Here is a 25,577-nt window from a genome sequence, read left to right as displayed (position 1 = left end):
ACATCACCAAATAAGCGAGAATAAACTCGAAGACCATGAGCGTATCCCAGAACGTCTTGTCAGAAGCACGACAGAGGAATAATTGAGGAGGTGTCAACAAGAAGTACTTGAGTACCTGGCCACAGGTGGCGCTGTTAGTACACCCCCTTCTAGTATTGTGATAGCTGGCGTATCCCTCCTTAGATTTCTGTCGGGCAACGGAGTTGACAGCTACATGATTATCGGGTAAGTTTAATATTGAAAAAGCTAAGTTCTCTCAGTGAGGGTTTCACTGGTGCAAAAGCAGCAGACTAGAAGGCAACGTTATGAAACTGCTTGACAGTCTAGTGAGTTGGCAACAACCAAAGATGTGTGACTGAGAAGCATGCGGTAAGGTATGCAGAGCATGCTGTATGCAGAGCATGCTGTATGTAGAGCATGCTGTAAGGTAAGCAGAGCATGTTGCATGGCGTGCGGCTTATGCTGCATGGGATGAGGCTCATGCTGCATGGGATGAGGCTCATGCTGCATGGTATGAGGCTCATGCTGCATGGGATGAGGCTCAAGCTGCAAGGGAAGAGGCTTATGCCGCATGCGTTGAGGAGGATGCCGCAAAGTATGAGGCTCCTGCCTCATGGGTTGAGGCGGTTGCCGCATAGCATGAGGCTCCTGCCTCATGGTTTGAGGAGGATGCCGCATAGCATGAGGCTCCTCATAGCATGAGACTCCTGCCTCATGGGTTGAGGAGGATGCCGCATAGCATGAAGCTCCTGCCTCATGGGTTGAGGAGGATGCCGCATAGCATGAGGCTGCCTCATGGGTAGAGGAGGATGTCGCATAGCATGAGGCTCCTGCCTCATGGGTTGAGGAGGATGCCGCATAGCATGAGGCTCCTGCCTCATGGTTTGAGGAGGATGCCGCATAGCATGAGGCTCCTGTGAGGTTCCTGCCTCAAGAGTTGCGTCTGCCTCAAGGGTTGAGGAGGTAGCTGCGCAGAGAGAGGCTCATGCTGTGAAGAATGCGGTTGCTGCATGCGTTGAGGCGGCTGCCTCATAGCATGAGGTTCCTCAAGAGTTGAGGCTCTTGCCTCAAGAGTTGAGGTTCTTGCCTCAAGAGTGGAGGTGGCTGCCGCAAGAGTTGAGGTTGCTGCCTCAAGGATGGTGGAGGTTGCCGCAACGCAAGAGGTTGCTGCATAGCGTTGGTATCTGGCAACTCCCAATGCGGCAGCTCACGCGTGGAGGTAGGTTGAGGAACCTCAACATCATACGTCTGGCAGGGTGGACTGCGCAGAGGTGGAGTTGAGGTTGCTGCCTCGAGGATGGTGGAGGTTGTCGCACCGCAAGAGGTTGTTGCCTCGAGGATGGAGGAGGTAGTCGCAACGCATGAGGCTCCTACCTCAAGGGTAGAGGAGGTTGCTGCAAAGCATAAGGCTCCTGCCTCAAGTATTGAGGAGGTTGCCGCGTGGCAAGAGGCTCCTGCCTCAAGGAAAGTGGAGGTTGCTGCACAGAGCTGGTATCTGGCAACTCCCAATGCGGCAGCTCACGCATGGAGGTAGCTTGAGGAACCTCAACATCATACGTCTGGCAGGCTGGACTGCGTAGAGGTGGAGGAGCGCTCGCAGGAGGAGGTGTGTTAACCTTCTCTGCCTGAAACTCCTGCATCAACACCGCAAGCTGAGACTGCATTGTCTGCAGCATAGACCACTAGAGTTTAAGAGACAACAACAAACGGAGCTACTGTCCGTTGAGACTGAGGGTCTAAAACAGCTGGTGCGGCAACAGACGGAGCTACTGCCTGTTGCGATACCACCTTGCCTCTCTGGGAGGTGTGCAGTTGTCGTACTGCAGCAAGTCCGAACTGACCCAGTGCTAATGGCTACACCTAGGAGTTGGACTTGCGCGGAAGGGACCGACTTGCACTTAAAAGCTGCAAGATTTGGTCCATGGTTTCTGCGAGAAACCTCTTCCGCAGACGAGGAATAAAAGGGCTCTCTCGTCTTTGTGTGGGTGGGGTGATCACGTCGGCAACGTGTGTAGATACACCCGAAACCACGGAGGGAAACGTCTGTTCGTCGATCAAGGCCTGCTGAACCCATAAGTCCTTCGACATTACTTCTCCCCTGGGCTTGGGAGCTTGTAAGAGGTCCCAGACTAGGCGAACAACTGGCACGAACAGACGAACCCTCGAACGCAACACTGTAACACTTTGCGCTTATCACTTTATCACTTTTGATTTTCTGTTTGCACTTATTTCACTGAACTCGAAACTTTAAGTGGTTTGTACCTGAAACACGCAATTCTATCCTTCCTTAAAAGTTAGTAATTGCGAAAACAGAATTACAATGTAACAGAAAAATATAATGAAAGATAAATAATTCAGTGGCTGGAAAGAGACTAAACACTAGATCAAATAAACTACGTTTAAAATCTCTCACCGCATAAAGCTTGAGAACAAGAATAAAACTCTAGAAACGTTTACCTTCTTCCCCTAAAGAGACTAGGGCGAAGAGCAAAAACGATAACAACGTTACTCGCTTGAACGAAACGTTTATCCTCCTCTCTCTCCCTCCGTCTCTATCTCTCTGTCTCTCTCTCTTGACTTAGAACCTGAGAGATGAGCCCAATCATATATATCGTTAAAACATATTATTGTTAAAGGAAAAAACTGAAAGATTTCCCAAATAAAAAGTTCCTTTATTAGAATTAAAACCATTAAGCTAAGAAAGAATGAACAAAACGCTAGAATCGGTTTACTCTTACTGCAACGTGACACCGTGAAAATTCTCTCTCTATCGTAACGATAGAGCGCAAGTTGAACGTTCTGAACGTCAACAACTGCAGAGACAAAACAAAACGTTAGTTCAACTTTGAAAACAGTACGAGACTATCAAAGAAATTCTTTCAAAAACATTAAAATAGCATAATATGTTAACAGGTAAAAACGAAATGACGGGCTCAATGTTAATTAACTTCGGTTACCAAGAAAAGACCGCCTACTATTAGGAAAGGTCGAATATAAACAAATATAAAAATTAATTTTAATAAGTTTATAATAAAAGGAAGTTAATCGAAGAGGCCTATAAAAGGCGGAGAGATATAAAATAAATCTATAACTTTTGTTAAGCAAAATTAAGAAAGAGAGTCTACACTCTCTTAGACACCAACACTTCCGTCTAAGGGAAGGGTCGGCCATTTAAAAGTGAAAGAGAGTTCATACTCTCTTCGTCACCATAATTAATCAAATTAATTCCAAAAGTTAGCTAAGCTAATGATAAAACTTCCTGAATAGCGAAAGCTAAACTCTAGAGCAAATACATCACCAAATCGTGAGCAAAAACTCCAGAATCAACAGCGTATCCATGTAGGTCTAGCCGGAGGCACGACAGAGGAAAAATTGAGGTGGTGTTGACAAGAAGTACTGGAGTACCTGACCACAGATGGCGCTGTGGTGTTCACCCCCACCTGTATAGCGATCGCTGGCGTATCCCGACCGTAGATTTCTGTCGGCAACAGAGTTGACAGCTACATGATTATCGGGTAAGATTAATATTGAAAAAGGTATTTTTCCTAACTATACAAGCCTGATGAGCAGGATTTCAGTAAGCCTGAAACAACCATTAAAAATGTAACCAGGTACAGTAGTCCTAACTGCCAACTGGTGGCAGAGAGGCCCCTTCCATCTGTCAGTCAGCTAGACACTCACTTCTGACCTTAGACCTGAGACTTGTGGGGAGGTCGAGGCAGGAGGTGTAACTTGAAGGACTCAGGTTTGTATAGTTAAGAAAAATACAAATTACTTTAAAAATTAGTGATCTGTTCCTACACAAATACAAACCAACATCCTTTACTAGGAGACTCATCCTTAAGGGGAAGGAAGTCCCAATGAACCAAAATCTGACTGGTTAAACTTTACCAAAAATACCAAAACACCTGGTTCCTATATAAAGTCAAAGGTGATGACTCGTGCCAACTTCCTAACAATCTGAGCATAAGGAGATGGCACAAGCATTTGGTTAGGTCCAAGCCAAGAGTAAAGGGCAATCAGATACATGACAACCTACTGTATATCCTTATACAATAGGAAATGTTTAATTGTATCCATCTAAGAATTAAGTGAATATATTCTATCCATCCTCTCCCTCGTCTGGCATTTTATAGATCCTGACTGATCAGAAAGGTAGCTCGGTTATAAAGTTCACCTGCATCTGCCTTCCAATCCATTTCATAGAAGCAAAGGCAACTACATCTCAAAGAGAGGGGGAAGAAAGAAGGGTAGAAAGCCAGTCAATCTACTTTTCCTTTTAGGGTTATGCTGTAACCACTATCTCAGATGAGATGCTTATTCTGTCAAGAGAACACTGTACTAGGCTGGTTGCATAACTAGTTGAGTCACCACCAAAGAATCAAGGGTAAATGATCCCACGAACCTGTGACTATACTGTACTCTCACAAGTAGTAAGAGGTAAAGGAAATCTGGAATAGCAGACTCCTGTCTTAATACCCATACCACTGACAGGTTCTTCCTAAATATTCTTGAGCCCTTACCCGAGTTGGACCCTAACCCCTTTGCTGGTTGAGGTACAGGCACAACTGGTGGTCTGCCGTAGCTACAACAAAACAGTGTTCTTGAATATTTTTCTCTTCATCCTGCCAGTAGTAAGAAAAGTCTTTGGAACTCAGGCCTGATGCTTTGAGTGCTTTCAAGATAGTAATATGGAACCTCTGCAGGACAGAGAAGCCAGTTGCTCTAATTCTATCTGGATACCACCTGAGAAAAGATGGAGAACTTAAACCTAATATTGTGGGCAAGCTAAGGAGACCTCTCATCCTTAAGGATAACTTGTGAAATACAAGATATCAAAAAGATTTAAAACTCACTACGCTGAAGCTAAAGTAGTTGAAAGATCATCTAGAGAGTAAAATCTGTATCTGGCACTCATCTCAAAGCCTCGCACGGAGCCCACAGAAGAGACTTGAAAACACTGGTCACATCCCACTCTACTGGTACAACTGTTTGAAGCTCCTCCCTCGTGGACATAGACAAAGCACACGAGGAGTATGGATCTATATCCCTGTCAGAATACTTCACTGAAAGCTAAGCAGCAGCCTTTTCCCTAGCACAACTGAGAGACTGTTTAGTCTTCAACAATGAAGTGCAAATGACCTCACAGACTGGAGTTATTGTACTGTATCTTTGAAGGTGCAGATGACAGAGATAGGTGTTCCAACTTCTCAAACCCTTCCCATCGTTCCAAAATGGGAAACGGAACACCAGGAGATTCTTGTATAGCCATGTGGCAAACAGGTGATCCGCAGAGAGTAAAAAGTCATTCTATCACATAAGGAAGAGACCACTCTGAACTTGCAACCTGCAATTAGCTATATCCCCAGCTTTGCAGTTATCAATGTCCTATGTAAAGGATGTTAGTTTGTATTTTGCGTAAGAACAAAAGGATTTTAAAATCAATTTCTTTCATTTTTTTAAAATGAATTTTAAAAATTGAAAAAGTTAGTTAAGTAAGTAACTAAGTAAGCCTAGCTATACGAATCTAAGCATTATCCTACTACCCTATAGCAGGTAGCCTGGTATAACCCAGGATCTAACCTAAATCCTGTAGGTCCTGTTTCTGTATAGGCTCAGCATACAGAATAGCCTAGGGCATGACAATATGTGCTTTAGGGGTTAATACTATAGTTGTCTCCCTATATATATAAATAAAATATTTCTTTTATCTAATAAAGAAGTGTCATTTTCTGAATTACTCTCCAAGAAATTAGAAACTATGAATGATATAGAAAACAGCATTCTATTCAGTCAATCTGTGTAAATGATTGTACCCATTTTATATATTATTGTTTCATTACATCAATCTCTTGATGTTATTTTATAAATGACATATCAAATTCAACCTCTATAAAGTACCAAAAATCACAGGACAAAATGAAAGTGCATATACTGTAATAAATTTCAATAGTTGTTAATGTTTTCACCAGACAGGATTTGAATATAATGTAAAAAATATCATCGCTTATAAGAAGTAACCTAAATTCATCCATAACCAATTCAGTTAATGAAAAGAACACACGAAGAATATATAAGTTATAAGTGTTCTTTCACTATGGAAACAAATTCCCTATTCACTAACCATAATTTTCAGGCATGTCATGAAACATAGTACTGACTATAGAAAAAACCGGAGACTTGGCAACGATGGGCGTTATCTATAGTAAATAACAGCCTCTTGGATAAATCTGATTAAAAAAAAAAAAGTTTGAGATGTCATATAGGCAACTTCTGATGTCAAAATGCTCCAAAATTCTAAAGAAACAGGCAGTAGGGGTCGAGGAACCAAAACAAAAGCAAGGTCTATTTCATTCCCCATTCCACATTCACTGTGCTGTGTGTAATGGGGTGATCACTAATTCTAAACAATAATAAAAGTGTTCACCAATATCAGGTGCATCCTAAGGAAGGTATGTAAATCAGCAGTCACAAATTAGCTCAAACATAGAAAAGGGGGTATTATTGTACTATATTACAGGGTAATGTAACCTAGGGAAATAACACTACTTTCTTCTTTAGAAAAAGGTCCGTTCTCTTCGAAAATGACACTTGTTCCTGTCGGAAATGAATAGTTTCAGAAATATATATATTATCTATATCCACCGATAACGGGGGACCCACAGTGGGAACTCAGGGTTTTGGGTGGGGAAACAGTATATAATGGTAAAACAAGCCTTTCCTTCTCTATACATTACCTTCTTGGATGTATAATAAACCAATGAAAAATTATGCTAATTATCTATATCCTAAACTAACTGTAACTGGTTGTTCTGTTTGTTTGCGGTTGGAATGAAGGTCAAATTTGGTTAAATCACGTTATTTACTACAGGAAAACATATATTTTCTGTTCGAAATGATACCCTGTAATACAGTAAAACTTTACCAAAATGGGAAGTTAAATGTCATTTACCTAAATCAAAGACAAGTATCCTAACATAAAATAGTCCCACATAACCTTGCCTACGTAGACTTGTCCTTAACAGGGTTAGAGGTTACATCTCGTAGGAACACTTGACGGGATTGTCAGCTGCTCTGAACTGAACCTTTGAGAAAAACTAGCGAAAATAGGGGTGTATGTATGATAGCGGCTACTTGTATGTTTCATTACGGCTAACTTAGAATACGGCAATGTAACTTGGGTTGCAGTGGGGCATTAGCCCCCCGTTAGGTAAGTGGGTAGGGACACGGCTTCTAGGTTAGATTAGGGGAGGAAAGTTTAGCTTAGTTGATGTCCATTTTTAATCCACGTTGTAGGGACTGGCCGCTGATATACAAAGGCTCCGACGTCGTCTTAACTTATCTGAAGGCCTTCAGACATCTCACACAGCGACAGAATTGACACCAACTGTAACTCATCATACATCTAATTAATATTTAACAACGAACGGGTATGTATTTACTGTACATAAACAAATATATACAGTATACCTCTTAGTCAATGAAAGAGGAAATTCATACGAAACTTATAAAACCAGAAGATAATCAGGTCAATGGGCAACCTAAACTCATTCATCTTACCAATCTCTGCATTATTGACACCCGTGTTCCATTTCTTTTGATAAAATGATAATAATAAATTTAGTTAAATCTCAAAATAACGTAACGTTCTTCGAGCTTTGACACCTCAACGTACGTCAATGGCTGGCTAGTTTTCGACCTTTGATGGAAAACATAAAAATGTAATGTTTTCAAAGTTTTAGTATAAATTAATTTTACTTATGAATATTTATATATGTTTACGGTAATATGCTATTTTTTCTTAAAAATTCTAGTCTTATATCAATTAATCTCCGAACTTTGTCATTACAGGGAAGTTACTATACATATTATTATCAAGTTAGTTTGAGACTCATTATTTCTTTTACTTCACTTGAATCTTAAACGGTAGGTTTCTTTTCAATGTAAACAAGCATTTTCCCTCTTCTTCTTCTTGTCTTCCCATAGTAATGAAATTACTAAAAATTAAAAGCAATTGAGATCCAACAACCATACGAAGAAGATAGCGCACAAACTGTTGGAAAATTCCTTTTTTGCGAAGAAAATATTAAAAATAAGAAAAATGCACTACAACAAATATGGATGAAAAGAGAAAAACTAGTGGAAATAAGGAACACACAAAACTAAAGACACAGAGGCGCCGTTGCAAAGATGAAGCCTCAACGCGAATCTGATCTGATTGTATGGGGATGGTATTCAGAAAATGGAGGCCATGACCTTAGCATAGGGAAAGGGAATGCAAAAGTGGAATAAATGGTGCAAGAAACTGCGAAGTATGGAATGATGTAAACTTTAAAAGAGTAGAAGCATTGACGTTACAATTTAGTTTCTGGTAGGCTACCTTATCGCTCACTCCATAACTACAGTTCTGCAGTCATTATTATTATTATTGTTATTATTTGCTAGGCTACAGCCCTAGTTGGAAAAGCAGGATGCTATAAGCCCAGGGGCTCCAACAGGGAAAATAGCCCAGTGAGGAAAGGAAAAAAGAAAAAAATATTTTAGGAAGAGTAATAACATTAAAATAAATGTCTTCTATATAAACTATAAAAACTTCAACGAAACAAGAGGAAGAGAAATGAGATAGAAGAGTGAGCTCGAGTGTATCCTCAAGCAAAAATAAAGTTACCTTATAAAAAGACAGCAATAACGTGTCAACTTCCTTTGTTGGCGTTTCTAATTTATTTCTGTACTGCTACTTTTACTTCTTTACTTTACTTTACTGCCTTAAAAGATTCTCTGCTGTATAACTTTTATCTGCACAATACATAGGTTTTCATTTTCACGCATGTTTCTATCATTCTCTTTTAGATCTATGGTGTTTAACCTTGTCTTCATCATTATTATTATTATTATTATTATTATTATTATTATTATTATTATTATTATTATTATTATTATTATTGCTTCCTTAGTGTGAAGTTCATATATGTCATCTCTTCCACAAATCCAATTTACAAACCAACTTTCCTCTGTTTTCCTTTTGATTTAATATGCCATTTGAGGTTTTTACCTTTCTTTTCTTTCTTACATTCTTGCGTTCAATAATTTTTACTTCTTCAATTTTAATATCTTACCTTTTATAAATCTAAAAGTTACTTTTTCCTAATATTTCTCATTTGGTTCCTTATCTTATTTAATTTCTGCAATCAATTTAACAGCTCGTTTATAGTCGTCTCGTATTACAGGTTAATGTTTTGATAAAGAATCACTTTCTATACTTAATTCGATTATCTGCTGGTCATGTGTCTGTTTCTGTGGATAATTTTTATCTAAATGGTTGAGTGGGAACTTAGTCCAGGAAAGCTCAACAGGGGAGGATAATGAGCACCTACTCTCGGGACACAAACGCCCTGCTAATACTTTACTGCCATAATTCACTAATCTTCACTCTTAAATACAAAGGAGGAATTTTTACTGTCCAGAGGCCGGAGAACTCCACACGTTAAATTGGAAATAATTTATGGCCTACTCTAGCTTTGTCAGGGCTACAGTCATCTCACTCTAAGGCTCTGTTTCAACTCCGTCCCAGTGACCCCAGTGAGATGCTGGACAGGTATCTTACGTTAATGCAATTAGAGATAATAAAAAAAAGGGGGAGCAGTGGAGTATAAAAGTATACAAGATAAAAATAAAAAGAATTTATTATTGACTATATTTAATGAAAAATTTAAAAAGGAAATAATACATTTAATGATAGCAAAAAATAGAAAAGGGTAAAAATCAAGACATTTAACGATAGACCTCTCTAATATCATTCAAAAAGTCAGAATATAAATCTACAGATTCTTTTCTCATCATTCTATAACAGTATTCATCCAGATGTGACTGAAGCATATGTTTAACGGTACCTCTCAGTATTAGCAAAATTTTGATTTTTGCATCTAACCTCGATCTTTCAATTGATTGGGTATGTGTTCCAGTGTTTGGGTCGACGTAATGCCGCTGGTGGTTAACAGTGGTGTGTACAAATCCATGAGAATTCAAGGTGCTATAAGCCGGCCACTCGTCTGAATGTATTACTGATCCTTGTGCACATTCACGAATTACTATTGGTAGAAGTGTATTCCTGTCTCGATGATTAACATAAAAATAACGACAGTCAAGACTCTTCTTTAAACCGTTGATTCTGGGTCAAGAAGTAGTCTTCCATGGTTATATTTCCTCCTGCCAGCAAATCTAGCTTCATCTATCTGTATTGGCTCTGCAGTAGTCCCGACCATCTGACCTTTTTGTTGAACTATGTTAGTACAAACTTCATGGCACATGTTATACCAGTCATCTAGTGTGGAATGAGATCGTCCAGTGATAACTTCAGCATAATTGATAGGGGTTTCACACGCAAAAAAATACACAATATCCTGAATCTGGCATAAGGAAAGTTTGCATTTCGTCTTATTATTTAAATCAGAGTAATGAAGAAAAAAAAAAACTGTTTCCAGTACGAGACTTTTAAAAGTTTGACATCCTTTCACTGGACATCTCATTACAGGTACAAAACTTCCTTTCACTTTACGTCTTTTATTTTTGATAACACTTCCGCACTTATCACAATTAATGGCAACAACTTCAGGATCATCCAATACGTAAGTAGATCACATATTGGAAGAGAAACAACCCGGTAGATTACATATTGGAAGATATAGATTTAAAACTTCTTTTTTCTTTTCTATATTTGTTTCACTAAATAAAAATAATCCTACTATTTTCTTTAGGTATTCGTCGTATGGTTGTTGTAGCTCAATTACTTCATTCCTTTCTTTTCTATATTCCTGGCAAAATAACAAAAAATGTATCAAATCTTCCTCCTCATTTTCACAAAAATTACAGTTTACATTCCCTCCATTGTGTCTATTTACAATATTTAGTTTTAACGTATTAGTTCTTGCTCTAAAAGATATCACTGAAGCAAATGTATTGTCATAAATTAACTCTTCTTTAATTTCTTCCACGTTCTATATATTTCTAAGCTCACTTTACTTTCTATTTCTTCTTTCCACTTTTCAGTATCCCACTTTCTGGTTTCCGTTTTTATTTCTGCCTTGTTCATTCTTCTTATTTATCTTATGCCTAAACTTAATTCTTCCAAATACTTTGAAGGTTGTTTCCACCATCTTCCTTCTTTTTCTTGAATATCCTGGATAATTATTTTCAGTACTTCTTTCTTTCCATTCAGGGTACGATTTAAGTACCGCAGCTTCCCATCCATCACCCTTGCTTTCATAGAAGATGCACCTATCTCCCCTCGTAGAGTAGTATTAGCTGTGCTTTTAGTGGCACCTAAAATCTTCCTATATACCCCATTCTCTATTCTTTGTAGTTTCTCTATTTCAGTTTCTGTTAGATTTATAACACTTGTTCCATACAAAATAGATGGTAAAGCAATACTTTTCCAGAACGTTTTTCCTATCATTACTTTATTGCAACTTTTCTCTATAACTGAATACGTTAGATTAGCTAATTTTTGTGCCTTTTCTATCATTACCCTTTTCTGAGTTTTAAATATATTCCTACTATTGTCTAGCTTTATTCCTAAGTATGTCAAACTTTCTACTACTTTGATTCCCTCTATGATATCTGGCTTTTCTTTCATATTGTAAATCATAATATTACTCTTTTCTTTATTAATTTCCAACCCACATTTTTTACTAGTTTCTACTAATATCTGGATGTTACGCTTTGCATTATGTATATCCTGTGCAATTATTAAGGCATCATCTGCAAAAAATAATGATTCTATCTTTATTAATTGATATCTGAAACCGTTTCCTTCCTCTTCTATTTTCTTCATGACAATATAGGTAATTAGTTTAAAAAGTGAAGTTGATCCTGTGCAACCTTGTTTAATTCCACTTGTAACCTCCATTTCTTGTTCTATACCTTCTCCTAAGTCAATGCCCGTAGTATCTCCTTGATAAATATTTGCAATTGCACTTATGATTTTGGTGTTAATTTTATATTCTTTTAAAACTTCTATTAATACCTCCCTTTTTACAGAGTCAAATGCTTTACTAAAGTCTATCGCGGTTACTATTAGGGGTTTCTTGTTACTATAGCTCTCTTCCACACAATACTGTAATATAAAGATATTGTCCTCTATCCTGCCTCCACCTGTAAATCCTGCTTGATATTCATTGTCTTCATTCATTCTTATGTGGTTTTCTATTTCTTCTTTCACCATCATCATGAATATCTTATAAGAAATATTCAATAGAGCTATGGGTCTTAGGTCTTTTGCCATTGGCCTTCTTTTCTTTTCAATCATCTTTGTTCTTGACTTCTTCCACATATTTGGTTTTTCTTTTTCGTCCAACTCATTTTGATAACATTTCTGTAAGGTTTCAAGACATATTTTGCTTTTTCCTGGTGCCTTATATAGTTCGGGTTTTAGGCCATCTGGTCCTGCCGCTTTTTTTGCCTTTAATTTTCCCAGGCAATTCTTTACTTTTTCTGTTGTGATTTTTTGATTTTTCATTGGTTTTATTTTCCCTTTTGTTACCATTACAAGGTCATAGTGTTCCCTAAGTATTTCCGGGATATTATATTCATCTATTCTTGTGGTGTCTTCCTGCTGCGCTATTTCATTTTCATATTCTATCTGTTTTTCTTCATTCCAAACGGAGTCTATTTTATTTTCATGCTTACAATATATAGTTTTCCAGTACTTGATTAATTCCTCTTTTGTTTCTTCCTTATTTAGCTTATTTCCTTGTTCTCCATAAAGCTGTATAACTTTGCCATGGGCTTTCTGTCTGTTCCTTATTCTATCAATATTCTCCCAGAGTTTTTTATTTTTATCCATTTCTATTTCTTCTGTTATCTTTTTTTTTTTTTCAAATCTAGTAATTTCCTTCTTTATCATTTCTTGCACTTCCCTCTTCTTTTGATCATATCTCTCTTCTAATACCTTTTTTACTTCGATGTTGGATTCATTTCTTTTCTTTCTGTTTAAATCCTTCCTTACCTTTATGCCTTTTCTTATTTCATCGTTCATCCAGGGTTGCTCATATACCTTTTCTTCATCAAGAACTTTCCTTTTATATACTCTTGCCAATTTTTCTTCTGCAGCCTCTTTTATTATCAGATCCATTCCTTCTATTCTGTCTATCTGTAATTAAGAGATTTAAAATGCCTAAATACTTACGGTAGAATAATGAATACAAAAACACAAAAGTATTAATCTTGGGACACTCTCTTAAGAAAGAATCATTACTCACATTTGTCACTGCCGTGACGTCACGAACAATAACAAAGTCTACGTATAAACTAGGAAGACGAAGAGTAGTGGAGAAAATTCTTCACTGTTTCCCTTATTAATTACCGATGCTGTAATTGCAAATGTGAGACTTTATTAGGCGGCTAATATTTTCTTTGTTTGCAAATATTGAAACTCGTGCTGTTATAACAGAAAAAAAATAAATTAATGAATTAGGTAGACTTCAGTACATGATCCTTAAAAAACTGTTTTGATAAATTGTAATTACATAATATTGGTGATTACTCTTAGATACACATGGCTAATGGGGAGTAAAACAGAGCAGGTGTCTGCCATTTAAATCCTGATATTCTTCTGAGGGCTCTGTTCTCAAATCTACTAAATTTGTTAGAGATTTTTTCATTATCATACCACGACTTTACAGTAACAGATCTCACTAAACTGATATATAGCCTGATTTTTATATGTAATTTCAGGCGATTTGGTTTCCAGATTTTACTTAACCAGGCCATTGTCTGATTTGTTTTTTTCTATATTTCACTAAACTCCAATTCTAATGACCCTGTATTGGAGAACATGATACCTAAATAGTTAAATGATTTTACGTCATCAATCCTTTCTCTTTCCAATGATATTTCATCTTCCATTGCAAATTCCGTTCTCACCATCTCTGTCTTTTTTTCTATTTATCTTGAGCCCAACCTCCTGTGATATTTCCTATATTGTGGTAAACAAACATTACAAATCATGTGGTTTTCTGCTAATAAGGACTGCATCATCAGCATACTCTAGATCAGCTGATTTGCTATTACCAATCCAGTCCAATCTTTCTCCACCATCTCCAACTGTATTATGCATTACAAAATTAACGAGAAGGATAAACAACATAGATGACAACACATTCCCTTAGCGTACTCCGCTGTTCACTGGAATTTCATTTGATAGGACTATTATTATTATTATTATTATTATTATTATTATTATTATTATTATTATTGTTGTTGTTGTTGTTGTTGTTGTTATTTTCATAATCATTATAACTAGCCAAGATACATCCGGAAAAATAGCCCAGTGAGGAAAGGAAATAAGGAAAAAACTACAAGAAAAGTAATAATCAATTAAAATAAAATATTTCATGAACAATAACAACATTAAAATAGATCATTCATATATACAATATAAAAAACTTAAAAAACAAGAGAAATAAGATAGAATATAGTACCCGAGTGTAACCTCAAGCAAGAGAACTCTACCACAAGACAGTGGAAGACCATGATATATATATATATATATATATATATATATATATATATATATATATATATATATATGTGTGTGTGTGTGTGTGTGTGTGTGTGTGCGTGTGGATGAAAATCAACACAATATCGTCTTTTATTGATGTTACCTCAAATAAAACATACATACTTAATTTCTTGCAGTACGTCCTAGATTTCGTCAATGTCGTCTTCTGTATTGCAATATTCGTGGTCTTCATGCAAATATCCAAGACCTTACAGTTGCGTCCAGACAGTATGATATTCTTTTGTGCTCAGAAACTTTGGTTTCTAATATGAGGCACTCATCTGAGCTCCTTATAACTGGTTTTAAGAAGCCAATAATGTTGAAACGTGATGCCATCCCTAGGGCCAGGGGAATGGCGGTGTATATTAGGACCGAGTACCCTGCTTCTCATAAGTCCTGCTATCAATGTGGATGTCATGAGATTCAGGTAATAAAAGTTTGTGGCAGGCATAACAACTTTTATTTATGTTCGATCTACCGGAATCCAGACATGGATGATTCTATCTTCGATTGTCTTCTTACCATTATGGCTAAGATACAAGAAGATGATAGAAAGGCTTCTTTTGTCTTTGTTGGTGATTTTAATGCTCACCATAGGGAGTGGTTAAGTTCTATCTCTCCTACCGATCGCCATGGCTTAAGAGCTTTAGACTTTGCCTCTGAATCAGGCTGTGAGCAAATCATAAATGAAGCTACTCACAGGTCTGGTAATTGCTTGGACCTTGTATACACTGACTCCCCTGGCGTTATAACTGGTAAGGTTGGTTCTCCAGTCGGGACATCTGATCATGCCTTGATTTCATTATTAGTGAAGACTGAGCAGCCTGTCCCTGATATATCATATTCTTGTAAAATTTATATGAAATCCCAAGCAGACTGGAATGGGATTTTACATGATCTTTTGTTCTTGAATTGGTCACAATTATATAATAGTGTAGATCCTGTTGTCCCTTTGAATGAGAATCTAGTCAACATAATTGATAGGCGCATCCCTTCTCGTGTGCTAAGGTACCGAGTGAAGGACAAACCGTGGTTCAATGATGATTGTAGACGTGCTTTTTTGGAGAAGCAGGAGGCCTATCAACTTTGGAAGGGTAACAGATCAGATTTGACCTGGAACAACTATACTCAGCTTCGAGCTTTTGCTCAGAGAGTTTATGCCTCAACTGAAAAGGAGTACAATTTAACCATAAAAGAAACCCTTTCTGGTACAACTCAGGAACATAAATGGTGGTCTACCCTTAAATCTGCACTCTTTGGTGTAGATGCAACAGTTCCTCCTTTACTTAAACCAGATGGCTCAGTCACTCACTGTCCAAAGGAAAAGGCAACCCTTTTGGCTGATGTTTTTGACAGTAAACAGAGTAATGAAAAACTTGAACTTCCTCATTCCTGTTTTCCTGAGGCTAAACTAACTAGTTTAGCTTTTCGATCTCGTGAGATTAAAGCTCTGTTGATGGACCTTGATGCTTATGGAGGTGTAGACCCAAATGGTATTTTTCCTTTGTTTTTTATAAAGACAGCAGATTTCTTAGCTCCAAAGTTATCTGTTATTTTGCGCAAGTTAGCAAGAAGAGGAGCTTTTAGCACTAGTTGGAGAATTGGTAATGTTACTCCTCTATGTAAATGTGTTTGTGGTAGCTCAAGTCCCACTGATTACCGCCCAATTTCCATAACTCCCATATTATCTAAAGTTTTTGAACGTCTTCTGGCAAAACGTCTTAATAGGTTTGCTGAAGGTAATCATCTCTTCCCCAGTTTGCAATTTGGTTTTCGTAAAGGCCTTGGAGCATGTGATGCCCTTCTTACAATCTCCAATGCTGTACAGAAATCCCTTGATTGTGGTCGGGAAGTTCGTATGATTGGCCTTGATTTTAGTGCTGCCTTTGACCGTGTTAATCATGAGGCCCTTGTTTTCAAACTGAAACAGTTGGGAGTGGGTGGGTCGTTTCTTAGCATTATTATTGATTTTTTAAGTAATAGATCTCAAAGAGTTGTTGTTGATGGGCACCATAGTGATTATAGGAATGTGATATCCGGTGTTCCACAGGGTAGTGTTCTTGGCCCATTACTTTTCATACTATATACACATGACATGTGGTTTGGCCTAGAAAACAAGCTTGTTGCATATGCAGATGATGCTACTCTCTTTGCATCAATTCCATCCCCTGAATGTAGATCTAGGGTTGGTGAATCCCTTAATAGAGATTTAGCTAGAATTAGTGCATGGTGCAAATTATGGGGTATGAAGTTGAATCCTAACAAAACTCAAAGTATGATTGTAAGTAGGTCAAGGACGGTGGTTCCTCAACATCCGGATCTCAGTATTGATAATGTTTCTTTAAATATGTATGACTCTTTCAAAATTTTAGGTGTGATTCTCGACAGTAAATTTACTTTTGAGAAACATATAAGGTCTGTGTCTTCTTCAATTTCACAAAAAATAGGCTTATTGAGAAAGTCTTTCAAGATTTTCGGTGATCAATCTATTCTGAAGAAGTGTTTTAATTCTTTCATTCTACCTTGTTTTGAGTATTGTTCTCCTGTCTGGTCTTCAGCTGCTGATTCTCATCTTAATTTGTTGGACAGAAACTTACGGTCTATTAAATTTCTTATTCCTGATCTAGATATTAATCTCTGGCACCGTCGTTCAATTAGTTCATTATGTATGTTGCATAAGATTTTTCACAACTCTGACCATCCTTTACATTCAGATCTTCCTGGACAATTCTATCCTGTTCGTAATACTAGGCAGGCAGTTAATTCTAATAGCCAGGCCTTCTCCATCACGAGGCTCAATACTACGCAGTACTCTAGAAGTTTTATTCCAGCTGTGACCAAGTTGTGGAATGATCTTCCTAATCGGGTGGTTGAATCAGTAGAACTTCAAAAGTTCAAAGTTGGAGCAAATGCTTTTTTGTTGACCAGGCGGACATAGTCTTTTTATAGTTTATTTATGACATATTTGTTTTTGATGTTGTTGATAGTTTATTATATGACATGTCTGTTTTGACGTTGTTTCTTATTTTAGAATGATTTATTGTTAATTTGTTCTCTTCATTTATTTATTTCCTTATTTCCTTTCCTCACTGGGCTATTTTTCCCTGTTGGAGCCCCTGGGCTTATAGCATCTTGCTTTTCCAACTAGGGTTTTAGCTTGGATAGTAATAATAATAATAATAATAATAGTGGCAGGACTTTATACAAGTTGTTGTGGTAAACAACTTATCTGTTAGCTTTGTTAAAGTTTTTATAATCTATATAGGATATATTTATTTCTAGGTGTTGTTGCTGTTCTTAAAATAATATATTTTTCCTTGTTTCCTTTCCTCACTGGGCAATTTTTCCTGTTGAGGTCCCTGGGCTTACTTTTCCAATTAGTGTTGTAGCTTAGCAAGTAATAATAATAATAATAATAATAATAATAGGTTCTTCGGTTGGGATTTGGGATCTTGTAAAGATAAATAACCCCATGGTCTGCTTGGGCTATCCATCTTTACAAGATTGATTATGGGGTTATTGAACTTTACAAGGTAGTTACACGTTTATTAAGATTTCAAGGTAATTATTTGCTCTTTTGCTGTACAATGTGTTTATTGGGATTGTTTATATTTAAGAGGTAGTTATTGGATGTTTTCGTTTATTTTAGTTGTCATAATGTTGGCTACACCAGAGTCAATACAGATAGGGTCTGTTCAACTCAGGCGGTGGGGGTGGAGCTAATGCCATGACGTCATTGGAGGTGCTGGTCCGATTTCTCCATTGAATTAACACAGGAGTCTTTAGTTTTTATACATTTAACCCATTGCATAGCGTGTTAGATCAATTTAAAAAAAAAAAAAAAGATTTTACATGCATGATGTTTGTCTAATACACAGTGTCATTTATTCACCAAGCATAGTTTTATTTCCAAGATATAGCAAATTCAATACAGATAATTACTATATTTTTTCGTTGTTCTTACTATTCATTTGCTCACCTATATACTGGTTTGTTGTATTCTCTTCAAGTCTCTCTCTCTCTCTCTCTCTCTCTCTCTCTCTCTCTCTCTCTCTCTCTCTCTAGGTAGTATGTATAAAGTACACGAGGACGAGAAACAACTTAGTTACTATTTTGACTAGAGTTTACTAGGAGTGTTGCCACATATGGGAATTTATCCCTAGATTTTGGAATTAATTCCTAGATTTGAGAGGGTTTGAAAGGGATATTCTGTACAAATTTCTTTATATTGTTGCAATTAGTTTACTTCCATTTATGAGAAGTAGGCCTATAGTTAATAATTTCTATCTTAGTAAAACCTGCATGATCAGAAGGAAATATATTTGTGGAAATGGAGAATTTTGTGTTGTTTTGGGGATTTTTTTTTTCATTGAGATTTGGGAATCTTTGACTACCCCATCTGGTAACACTGTTTACTAGTCTTGCGGAATTTGCGTCAGTCACCCATGAATAGTGAACTTTGTATTTATTGAGCTTTCCATTCTCCACGTGTTTCTTATATCTTCTTAAAGTGATACTATAATTATACCAGCGGATTTGCTATTACGGATGCAGCTGTGCTACACGCAGTTCGATACAGTAAGTGTCAATATTCACCTTGCAGCCTACTTTCATATTGTTTTAAGAAACTTGAAATGGGCATTTTGTTATAAGTCATTGGGTTATGTATTACTTAGTAAGGTAAATGTGTGATACATTAAGATCTAGCCAAATACATGAACCCTATATTATTACCTACTCGCTATCTTGTGTTTTATGCATTTCCGACCATTATTACTTGGGCTAACTAGCCGTTTTTGGGTTTTTGGACCTCATCTAAAAACCTTTTAAGGGGACCCCAGTTAGAAACCTGGTTTTTTGGGGGTGAGGAAATGCCCAGAACGAGCAGTTTTCTGTAATTCTTATGGTAAAAAATATCTACATTAAGCACAAGACAACCATTTGGAAAATATATTTGGGTCGTGTCAATAGCGTCAAAGTACCATAATTTTGAAAGTTGATTGAAAAATAAAATGTTAAAAGTGAAACAACACAACAACACCAGCTAAACTAACCATCCTCACCTAACCTAACCTAACCTAACCATCCTCACGTGATTTAACCAACCCTACCTAACCTAACCATCCCCATGTAACCTAACCTAACTGACCCAACCCATCACATCCCCAGCTTGACCTAACCTAACCTAGAAGTTATATCCTCACCTATGTAGCCCCTGAAAACCCTTCTTAGAGTTCTGTAAATTTACCTTCCAACTTAAACTTGTAAGTTGTCAATTGGTTGAAAAAAAAAAAAAACAGCTGACAAATATGTTATTGCCAAAAATCTGAAAGCTCCATGCAAAATAACTTGCCATTAGTCTCCCAAACATAATTAATGGAAACAAGAGAAATTGGCCTCATATTTTAATCAACCTATGGGAAAGTTGTTATGCCCCAGTCCCCATTAATGGAACAAATAAATGCCGAACTAGCCATAACTTGTCTGTTTATTACGGCGAATTTCAGTTTTAGGTTATATGTGTATATATATATATATATATATATATATATATATATATATATATATATATATATATATATATATATATATATATATATATATATATATTTTTCAATATTAATCTTACCCGATGATCATGTAGCTGTCAACTCTGTTGCCCGACAGAAATCTACGGTCGGGATACGCCAGCGATCGCTATACAGGTGGGGGTGTACACAGCAGCGCCATCTGTGGTCAGGTACTCCAGTACTTCTTGTCAACACCACCTCAATTTTTCCTCTGTCGTGCCACCGGCTAGACCTACTTGGATACGCTGTTGATTCTGGAGTTATTGTTCACGATTTGGTGATGTATTTGCTCTAGAGTTTAGCCTTCGCTATTCAGGAAGCTTTAACATTAGCTTAGCATTTTGGAATTAATTTGATTTAATTTTGGTGACGAAGAGAGTATGAACTCTCTTTCACTTTTAAATGGCCGACCCTTCCCTTAGACGGAAGTGTTGGTGTCGAAGAGAGTATAGACTCTCTTTCTTAATTTTGCTTAACAAAGTTATAGATTTATTTTATATCTCTCCGCCTTTTATAGGCCTCTTCTATTAACTTCCTTTTATTATAAACTTATAAAAATTAATTTTTGTTTGTTTATATGCGACCTTTCCTAATAGTAGGCGGTCTTTTCTTGGAACCGAAGTTATTTAACATTGAGCCCGTCATATCGTTTTTACCTGTTAAGATTTTATGCTATTTTAATTTTAATGTTTTTGAAAGAATTTCTTTGATAGTCTCGTACTGTTTTCAAAGTTGAACTAACGTTTTGTTTTGTCTCCGCAGTTGTTGACGTTCAGAACGTTCAACTTGCGCTCTATCGTTACGGTAGAGAGAGAGTTTTCACGGTTTCACGTTGCAGTAAGAGTAAACCGATTCTAGCGTTTTGTTCATTCTTTCTTAGCTTAAATGGTTTTAATTCTAATAAAGGAACTTTTTATTTGGGAAATCTTTCAGTTTTTTTCCTTTAACAATAATATGTTTTAACGATATATATAATTGGGCTCATCTCTCAGGTTCTAAGTCAAGAGAGAGAGAGATAGAGACGGAGGAGGATAAACGTTTCGTTCAAGCGGGTAACGTTGTTATCGTTTTTGCTCTTCTCCCTAGTCTCTTTAGGGGGAGAAGGTAAACGTTTCTAGAGTTTTATTCTTGTTCCCAGGCTTTATGCGGTGAGAGATTTTAAACGTAGTTTATTTGATCTAGTGTTTAGTCTCTTTTCCAGCCACTGAATTCTTTATCTTTCATTATGTTTTTCTGTTACATTGTAATACTGTTTTCGCAATTACTAACTTTTAATGAAGGATAGAATTGCGTGTTTCAGGTACAAACCACTTAAAGTTTCGAGTTCAGTGAAATAAGTGCAAACAGAAAATCAAAAGTGATAAAGTGATAAGCGCAAAGTGTTACAGTGTTGCGTTCGAGGGTTCGTCTGTCCGTGCCAGTTGTTCGCCTAGTCTGGGACCTCTTACAAGCTCCCAAGCCCAGGGGAGAAGTAATGTCGAAGGACTTATGGGTTCATCAGGCCTTGATCGACGAACAGACGTTTCCCTCCGTGGTTTCGGGTGTATCCACTCACGTACCCGACGTGATCACCCCACCCACACAAAGACGAGAGAGCCCATTTATTCCTCGTCTGCGGAAGAGGTTTCTCGCAGAAACCATGGACCAAATCTTGCAGCTTTTAAGTACAAGTCTGTCCCTTCCGCGCAAGTCCAACTCCTAGGTGTAGCCACTGCCACTGGGTCAGTTCGGACTTGCTGCAGTACGACAACTGCACACCTCCCAGAGAGGCAATGTGGTACCGCAACAGGCAGTAACTCCGTCTGTTGCCGCACCAGCTGTTTTAGACCCTCAGTCTCAACGGACAGTAGCTCCGTTTGTTGTTGTCTTTCATAGTCCCTAGTGGTCCATGCTGCAGACTATACAGTCTCAGCTTGCTCCTTCATACAGGAGTATCATGCTGGAAGGTTGACAATGCAGCCTGTTAACCTACAACCCGCCGAGGTTGTGCGCTCAGCTGATACTGCGGCTGCCTGCTCCCACCCTCCACCTGTGAGAGCTCCACCTCCGATGCGCAGTCCACCCTGCCAGACGCATGTTCTTGCTGCGCCTCCTGCTTTCATGCGTGAGTTGCCGCATCGGGAGTTGCCGGGTTCCAGCACTATGAGGCAACCTCCTCAACCCATGAGGCAGGAGCCTCATGCTATGCGGCAACCTCCTCTACACATGAGGCAGGAGCCTCATGCTATGCGGCATCCTCCTCAACCCATGAGGCAGGAGCCTCATGCTATGAGGAGCCTCATGCTATGCGGCATCCTCCTCAACCCATGAGGCAGGAGCCTCATGCTATGCGACATCCTCCTCAACCCATGAGGCAGGAGCCTCATGCTATGAGGAACCTCATGCTATGCGGCATCCTCCTCAACCCATGAGGCAGGAGCCTCATGCTATGAGGAGCCTCATGCTATGAGACATCCTCCTCAACCCATGAGGCAGGAGCCTCATGCTATGAGGAGCCTCGTGCTATGCGGCATCCTCCTCAACCCTTGAGGCAGGAGCCTCATACTATGCGGCATCCTCCTCAACCCATGAGGCAGGAGCCTCATGCTATGCGGCTTCCTCCTCAACCCATGAGGCAGGAGCCTCATGCTATGAGGAGCCTCATGCTATGCGGCATCCTCCTCAACCCATGAGGCAGGAGCCTCATGCTATGCGGCAACCTCCTCTACCCATGAGGCAGGAGCCTCATGCTATGCGGCTTCCTCCTCAACCCATGAGGCAGGAGCCTCATGCTATGCGGCATCCTCCTCAACCCATGAGGCAGGAGCCTCATGCTATGAGGAGCCTCATGCTATGCGGCATCCTCCTCAACCCATGAGGCAGGAGCCTCATGCTATGCGGCAACCTCCTCAACCCATGAGGCAGGAGCCTCATACTATGCGGCATCCTCCTCAAACCATGCGGCATCCTCCTCAAACCATGCGGCATGAGCCTCATCCCTTGCAGCATGAGCCTCATCCCATGCAGCTTGAGCCTCATACCATGCAGCATGAGCCTCATCCCATGCAGCATGAGCCTCATCCCATGCAGCATAAGCCGCATGCCATGCAACATGCTCTGCATACCTTATAGCATGCTCTACATACAGCATGCTCTGCATACCTTAGCATGTGCATACCTTACAGCATGCTCTGCATACCTTACCGCATGCTCCTCAGTCACACATCTTTGGTTGTTGCCAACTCACAAGACTGTCAAGCAGTTTCATACGTTGCCTTCTGGTCTGCTGCTTTTGCACCAGTGAAACCCTCACTGAGAGAACTTAGCTTTTCTCGGATATGGTTCCTGTAGATGAGAAAGTGCTATTCTCCCTCCTTCTGATATTCCCTTGAGGACTCTGTCATTTGGAGAGGAGCCTTAAGCTGCTTAGCCTCCTATGGACTTTTATTTAAGCATAACATGCTTCCAGGGAGGGTAATGGTTCCGCTTCAGTCGCTAACCCCGTCTGTTGCCACACCTGCTCCCATAGACCTTGAGCTTTGTTGCAAGACATGCAGTCCAAGCTTAGTCCTTGTTAAGGATTTTTTGTTTACGGAGTCAGTGTGTCACTGGGAAGACGTTCAACAACCAGCAGAGGTGACTTGTTGTGACGCAGTGCGGCAACCTCAGCAACCCGATAAGGAGTTGTCTGTACTACCCAGACAGTCTAGACAGTTTCGGGTTGTCGCTGTACTTCCTCGCTTCCCCATGGTTGACAGTTCACAGACTGTGCAGCAGTACCATGATCTTGTGTCCGGCTCCGTCAGACGACTGGCTTTTAAGAGCTCCCACAAGTCGTCGCTGTCCGGAGAATCTCAGATGGACTATGGATCTGACCAAGGAACTGGGCCTCCTGGTCAATTTAGAGGAGTCCCAGCTCGTCCCATCCCAGACCATTGTCTACCTGGGTATGGAGCTTCAGAGTCGAGCTTTTCGGGCTTTTCCGTCGGCCCCAAGGATCTACCAAGCCCTAGAATGCATCCAGAGCATGCTGAGAAGGAACCGATGCTCAGTCAGGTAGTGGATGAGTCTAACAGGGACACTTTCATCGCTGGCCCTGTTCATCGAGTTAGGGAGACTCCACCTCCGCCCCCTTCAGTTTCATCTAGCTGCTCACTGGATAAAGGACATGACGTTAGAGACGGTCTCAGTTCCTGTTTCCGAAGAGAGGAGGTCTACTCTAACGTGGTGTAAGAACAGCTTTCTTCTCAAGGAAGGCCTACCTTTGGCTGTTCAGAAACCCGATCGCCGTCTCTTCTCGGACGCATCAGACACAGGCTGGGGTGCGACTTTGGACGGACAGGAATGCTCGGGAACATGGAATCAGGAGCAAAGGACACTTCACATCAATTGCAAGGAGCTGTTGGCGGTTCATCTGGCCTTGATAAACTTCAAGTCCCTCCAGCTTAACAAGGTGGTGGAGGTGGACTCTGACAACACCACAGCCTTGGCTTACATCTCCAAGCAGGGAGGGACTCATTCGTGGAAGTTGTTCTAGATCGCAAGGGACCTCCTCATCTGGTCAAAAGATCGAAAGCTCACGCTGGTAACGAGGTTCATTCAGGGCGATATGAATGTCATGGCAGATCGCCTCAGCCGGAAGGGTCAGGTCATCCCCACAGAGTGGACCCTTCACAAGAATGTTTGCAGCAGACTTTGGGCCCTGTGGGGTCAGCCAACCATAGATCTGTTCGCTACCTCGATAACCTAGAGGCTCCCGTTGTATTGTTCTCCGATTCCAGACCCAGCAGCAGTTCACGTGGATGCTTTTCTGCTGGATTGGTCCCATCTCGACCTGTATGCATTCCCGCCGTTCAAGATTGTCAACAGGGTACTTCAGAAGTTCGCCTCTCGCAAAGGGACACGGCTGACGTTGGTTGGCTCCCCTCTGGCCCAGAGAGAATGGTTCATAGAGTTACTGCAATGGCTGGTCGACATTCCCAGGACTCTTCCTCTAGGAGTGGACCTTCTACGTCAACCTCACGTAAAGAAGGTACACCCAAACCTCCACGCTCTTCGTCTGACTGCCTTCAGACTATCGAAAGACTCTCAAGAGCTAGGGGCTTTTCGAAGGAGGCAGCCAGAGCGATTGCCAGAGCAAGGAGGACATCCACTCTCAGAGTCTATCAGTCTAAAGGGGAAGTCTTCCGAAGCTGGTACAAGGCCAATGCGGTTTCCTCAACCAGTACCACTGTAACCCAGATTGCTGACTTCCTGTTCCATCTAATGAACGTAAGATCCCTTTCAGCTCCTACGATCAAGGGTTACAGAAGTATGTTGGCAGCGGTTTTCCGCCACAGAGGCTTGGATCTTTCCACCAACAAAGATCTACAGGACCTCCTTAGGTCTTTTGAGACCTCAAAGGAACGTCGGTTGTCCACTCCAGGCTGGAATCTAGACGTGGTCCTAAGGTTCCTTATGTCATCAAGATT

The 25,577-nt window shown here is 39.5% G+C and overlaps 1 protein-coding gene across 1 annotated transcript in view; it reads right to left on the bottom strand.

Annotated features, from left to right (window-relative positions):
• The window catches only part of LOC137655704 (uncharacterized), a 102,463-nt gene extending 94,748 nt beyond the window's left edge, over positions 1-7,715 (bottom strand). Inside the window, exon 1 of the mRNA XM_068389702.1 lies at positions 7,561-7,715. The gene's annotated coding sequence lies outside the window, so the exon portion shown is untranslated. The remainder of the gene's footprint in view (positions 1-7,560) is intronic.
• Between the last annotated feature and the right edge of the window lie 17,862 nt (positions 7,716-25,577).

The sequence above is a fragment of the Palaemon carinicauda genome, chromosome 16 (assembly GCF_036898095.1).
Source record: "Palaemon carinicauda isolate YSFRI2023 chromosome 16, ASM3689809v2, whole genome shotgun sequence".
In the NCBI taxonomy this organism is placed as follows: Eukaryota; Metazoa; Arthropoda; class Malacostraca; order Decapoda; family Palaemonidae; genus Palaemon; species Palaemon carinicauda.
Note: the sequence above shows the minus strand (reverse complement) of the source record. Positions and strands in the feature narration are given on the sequence as shown.